We start from the raw sequence: 6,760 nt of genomic DNA on the forward strand, positions 1-6,760 counted from the left end.
GGGCTTGGGACCTAGCTTAGGTTGACGTGGATTGATCCTAATTCTAGAAGCTAGGATATAATCTTTTTCTAAGTTCAATGGAAAGTAACTTTTGTAGTTAGGGGGTTAGGACTTAGGGAATTAGTATCTAGAAATCTATTTTCTATATTTTTTTTAACAATCCTATGGGAGCCTATGTGCTTGCATGTAGGGCCAATGGGAATTGACGTTATCAATATAAGGGAATACCTATTGGCATTGATGAATTATGTTTCAATCAATAAAGTTTCTTTTTACTTTCTTGTGTTAACTATGGTGTTGAATTTTTCTATAAGGCTAGAAAGCCGGTTTTAGAACCTTCAATTTCGACTGCATCAAGTGGTATTAGAGTAATATTCAAATAATTTGGAAACATGTGTGGTTTGAAATAAGTCTGGATAGATCAATGGCATAAGGCAAATTTTGGGTGTTGTTAATTGAGCACCAAAGTGAGGCAATTGCAAACATGTAGTTAGACTATTCACCCATGGCAATCACAATAAATCTATTCAGAAAATATATTGCTAAGCAGAACACCTATAATTGCCAATGTCACTAGAAGGGTGGTGAAAATAATAGAAATGATGAGGGAAATGAAGACATAGTTGGATGTGTCATGTATTTGTGTGGTGTACCTATTATACCTATTCCTGCAACACAAAACACTCAATAAATCATTGCAAGCATTGGTTAGAAGATATAATCAATGAAAAACAAAACCATAGCTAATCGACTTATTGGCTCCTAGTAATTGCGAGTATGAAAAATGCTCTCAGATCTTATTATGCATATTCCAATGACTTGACTACACTTAGATGGAGGATTTGAATGATGCAAATGCATGATCTTAGCAAGAATAACATGATTAAGCTAAGATTTAAGCTAAAATGAGCATGATAACATTGTTAAAAAAATAAACTAGAAGCTAGATGCCTATAATACCAATGCTTAAGCTACGAATGAGATGGGATCCATATTGCTCAAAATGAGGTCTATTTATAGAATTTTCCAAGGCTAGGGGTGAGTTGGCATGAATCAACGGTTGAGATTGATTTGAAGATATCAATGGTTAAATTGGAGGAGGTTGGCAAAGGGGGTTGGATTAAAGGGAACACTTAGTGACAAGTGTCACAAAGGTTCTAGAAGATGTTGGATGAAAGGGGACATGATGGTAGGTAGAATGGGTTAGGTTTAGGAGTGGTAGAAGTTAGGAGATTTTGAATTTAAAAATTCAAATATTAGGAAAATGGCTAATTAATCTCAACAACTAATGAATGATTTGTTTTAATTAATTAGGAGATTTAGATGAAATGATTTTGGTGGGAGAAATTAATTAATTTGAATTAATTAATTAAAGGGGATGAAATGAAGTGAACCTATTAAATAAATCCTTAGATTAATTAATAAGTAGATGAATGAGAGATTTAATCAAATTGCTTAGTGAATTCAATTAAATTGGGAAGGAGAGATTAATTAAATAATTGCTTATTTAATTAATTATCTTCAAACCATTTTTAGGTGTATACAAGATGTGATTGAATAGAGTAACTGTTCAGGGGCATAAACTCTAGAGAAAAGGAATAGAGTGAAGCCAAGGATCTAGGAATATAGTGAGAAGATTCAAGAAGACAAATAATTATACTAGATCAAGAAGATGAATGTTATTGAATGGACTGGAAAAAGGTCAAGGATAGAGATCCCCAACTATCTTATAAGTTTGAATCTAAAGGACCTAATTGAATGGATAAATAAAATAGAAGAGCACTTTGGATATGAAAAGATTGAAGATCTAGAGTGAGCCAAGTTTTCAAACACTAAATTGAAGGGTCATGTTACTATTTGATGGAAGAATAATTGAATAGAAACTAGAGAGAAAATGAGTGGATGAAAAAATGAGAGGATAGTCATGAAAATGAAGGATCAATTCATTATGTTGTCTATGAGTTGGACTTACTAAAGAAACTTTAAAACTTGTAGCAACTAGAGAAGTCATTAAAGGAGTACATAGAGGAGTTCCATAAAATGATTAAATAAGGAGTAGACATAGTGAAGTCAAAAGGGAGAAGGTGATGCAGTGCACCAATGGTCTTAGGATGAAACTCCAAGAGGAATTAAGCCTAGTTCACATGACCACCATAGAGGAAGCCTACCAATTTAGTTATTCTTTGTCTATAAAATAGGGCACTTCATCTTGTTATTATTAAATGACTTATTATTTATATTGCTCAACAATATTTTCATGCTATAACTTAGTGGCCATAAGTAATCATATTCTACTTCTTTTAGGCTAGAATCATCATATTCTTCTTCTATATTTTCCTTCTACTTGATCTTATCAACGTCTATTCCATATCTTGTTAAAAATTTTGCTTCCTTTTTCTTCTTGTTTTGCACTATTAAATCCTCTCTAGAATGTTCTTCAATAAATTTATACAAGGACTATATGTCCATTATGTGGCAATCCCTTATCCCTTGAGAGGGGACTCTTTTTATTACTCATGCTCCTCTTTGCAACTCATCACTCCCAAATGGTTAGGTGGCATTTTGGAAAAAAAAATTGTCATTCTCACATTCATAAATATCATGTGTGTCCTCGCAATAGAATCCACATTTCTTCTTCTTCCCTCTACAATACTTTTTGATGTAAATTGTTGGAAATATGGATGGAGTAACTGAGAGGGGAGGGGTGAATCAGTTACCACAAAAATAAATCCACAAGTCCCTTAGATGTCTTAAATATAAACTGCTGAAACTCGGTAAATTAACTTATCAGTGTTTATTAAACATTAACATGCATAAAACAAGTAACATGAACACAAGTAACACCAGATATAACGTGGAAACCCAATTTCGGGAAAACCACCAATGTAACTAGCTACTGATTTTCACTCTTCTGAAGTGAGCCCTGTTAGGAGCCAACCCTGTTAAAGGTTACAAAACACACTGTTAGGTGTGACCCTGTTAGAGGATTTGATCACCTTGCTAGGAGTGGCCTTGTGAAAGGTCTTAAGAACAATTCAACTGAATTGTCACCTTGTCAGAGGATTTACAAAATGGTTGTTAGACCAACTCTATTAAGAGATTTCGGTATCACTGCTACAATGGTTAGAAAGCAACAATGAAGTGATCTGAATTAAATACAACTTATCTTGCTGATACAGATCTCTGTTCTGCGCCAACAGATCCTTACTGATCACATATATCTTTTCTACACCTCAAGGATATCACTGATCCTTCATCAGAATTCGCACATTTCTGCTTCTTCACATTTCCATACTTTTCATACTTTTCCACACTTCGAAATCGCAACTTGATCTCTCATATATACCATTCAGGTTACCAAGTCGGCCCAATTACAAGTTAAGATGAATATTACATAGGTCGGCTACATATACAATTTTCAATAAATAAATATTGCTTCGGTCGGCTACATAAACATTTCACTGATGCTCGGTGAACACTGCTGATTCTTTGGTAATTGACTGAACTCGGTAAGTACTGCGAACTCGGTATAGACTGACTTTCCTTCACATATTCTTCAAAGACCGACTTAACTCGGTAAAGACTGTGAACTCGGTATAGCATACTGGAGTGCTAGGTAGACTCTGTAACTTGCTTCTCTTACCATCTGAACTCGGTAGACTCTGTCTAACTGCTTTGCCGAACATTCTGAACTCGGTAGACTCTGTCTAACTGCTTTGCCAAACATTCTGAACTCGGTAGACTCTGTCTAACTGCTTTGCCGAACATTCTAAACTCGGTAGACTCTGTCTAACTGCTTTGCCGAACATTCTGAACTCAGTAGACTGATATGACATTTGTGTAACATCAAAGACAATACACAATTAAATAGTTGTATCCAACAATCTCCCTCTTTGGCATTGATGGCAACACAACATGTCATAGCAGAATGAAATTTGAAAACAGGTCTTTTCTTTTATGACAACAACATGCCAACATAACTTTCCCTTTGGATAGAGAACACTCCTTCTTTCAATAATCTCCCTCTGTGAAGTAACTTCATCTTTGGACGGTAAAACTCTCCCTCTTTATCAAACAACTCTCCCTCTTTATCTTAATGAACTTTCTTTCAAATTTTAGTAGGATATGACAGTAACTCTCCCTCTTTGACAACACATGCCAAAGACAGTAAGACTTTATCTGAGTTATAATGTACCTTTTGTACTGATTCATATGCAATATTTTCCTAATTATACTGCATCAACTAGTAGATTTTTCACTTAGGATGAGTTGATGCATCACTAAAACTTTTCTTTAGTGAATTTCAGATAGGGGAGTGACTCCTAACTTACCTCTTAGATACAAGAATGCATCCTTAGCCAATAGTTTTGTGAATATGTCAGCAATTTGTTCCTTTGTGTGAATATATTCCAATCTGATCTCCTTGTCCTGCACCAATTCTCGGACAAAATGATATTTTATTGCAATGTGCTTGGTTTTGGGATGCATTACTGGATTCTTGGACATGTCAATTGCACTTGTATTATCACAGAACATAACAATTGGTTCTTTGATTTCCATTTTCATGCCTGCCAATAGCTGTTTAAACCAAACAACATTTGAACAATTTACTGCTGCAGCAACATATTCTGCTTCTGCTGTAGATTGGGATATACAGTTCTGCTTTTTGCTTGTCCAGGAAACCAATCTCTTTCCTAGAAAGAATGCTCCTCCGCTTGTACTTTTTCTGTCATCAATGTTTCCTGCCCAATCAGCATCAGTAAATACTTTCAAATCAAAATTTCCTCCAAATTTGTACCATAATCCATACTCTTCAGTTCCTTTCAAATATCTCATTATTCTTTTGATTGCCGTCATGTGACTTTCTCTTGGCTTTGCTGAGAATCTTGCAACAATACCAACTGCAAGAGCAATATCTGGCCTAGTATGAACAACATACTGCAGCTTTCCAATCATAGATCTATACAGTGTTTGATCTACTTCTTGTGATTCATCTTCCTTGGTAAGCTTCAATCCAGTACACATAGGAGTTCCAACTGGTTTACAATCTTCCATACCGAACTTTTTCAGTATCTCTTTGATGTATTTTGATTGTGTAATGTAGATACCATTTTTGTTCTGTTGAATTTGAAGACCAACAAAGAATTTGATCTCACCAAACATAGACATTTCAAATTCCTTATTCATTTGTACTGAAAATTCTTTGCAAAGATCATCATTTCCTATGAAAATAGTATCATCTACAAATATTTCTGCTAAGACAATTTTGTTATCTGATCCTTCCTTGATATACAAGCTACTGTTATCATTAGTTCTTTGAAATCCAATCTGAATAAGATAGTTATGCAATCTTTCATACCATGCTCTAGGGGCTTGGTTCAGACCATACAATGCTTTATGTAATTTGCAGACCATGTCCTTCTTTTGTGGATCAACAAAACCTTCAGGTTGTTTAATATAAACCTCTTCATCCAATATACCATTAAGAAATGCAGATTTAACATCCATCTGATAAACTTTGAATCCTTTGTAGGCAGCATATGCAAGTAAGGTTCTGACTCCTTCCAATCTTGCAACAGGAGCAAAAGTTTCTCCATAGTCTATTCCTTCTTGTTGAGCATATCCTTTGCATACTAGTCTTGCTTTGTTTCTTGAAACTTTGCCATCTTCATTCAGTTTATTTCTGAATACCCACTTAGTTCCAATGACATTTTTATCCTTAGGTCTGGGTACAAGAGTCCATGTCTTGTTTTTCTCTATCTGTTCTATCTCTTCTTTCATAGCCTCTGTCCAACTATCATTTCCCAATGCATCTTTGACATTTCTAGGTTCAAAATCAGCAAGTAAACAAGTACTTTTCAACTTACCTCTTGTCATGGTTCCTTCAGATTTGTCTCCAATGATCTGATCTACTGAGTGATGTCGTCTGACATACTTGGCTAATACAGGTTTCTTGCCTTTAGAATGAATTTCATCATTGTCCTCTTGGTCCGGCTCGGTAAATATTGGCTTGGTTTCTTCAGACTCGGTAGACACTGGTTCTGGTTCATCAGACTCGGTAGATACTGGCTCGGTTTGCTCTTTCTGTAACTCGGTTACTGATGACTCGGGAGTAGAAGATTCCTGATTTGCAGATATATCTGGTATTGTATCAGGTTCAATAGACACAAATCTTCTATAATCTTCTGGTTCTCTTTTGCTTTCTTCTTCAGATCTTTCTGCAAACTCATCAACTTTCACATGTGCACTTTCTATAACTTTATGAGTAGACAAGTTCAAACATCTATATGCTTTACTCTTGCAAGAATATCCGAGGAATATACCTTCATCACCTTTCACATCAAATTTTCCTTTTCTAGATTCTTTCAAAATGTAACATTTACTTCCAAATACTTTTAGATAACTTACATTAGGTTTGTAGCCATACCATAATTCATAGGGGGTTTTGAATGAGTCCTTCTTCAGCTGTACTCAGTTCAAGGTATGAACAGCAGTGCTGATAGCTTCCTTCCAGTATTTGATAGCAATATTCTTTTCAATCATTAAGGTTCTTGCACAATCCATGATAGATCTGTTCCTTCTTTCAGCTATTCCATTTTGCACAGGAGTTCTAGGGGCTGATACTTGTCTTTTGATTCCTCTTTCAATGCAAAAGTTATTGAATTCATGAGAGATAAATTCACCACCTCTGTCTGACCTTAGACATTTAAGTCTTTTACCTGTTTCTTTTTCTACTCTAGCCAAATACCATTTGAACTTT

Source organism: Cryptomeria japonica, chromosome 11, assembly GCF_030272615.1.
Source record: "Cryptomeria japonica chromosome 11, Sugi_1.0, whole genome shotgun sequence".
Lineage (NCBI taxonomy): Eukaryota > Viridiplantae > Streptophyta > Pinopsida > Cupressales > Cupressaceae > Cryptomeria > Cryptomeria japonica.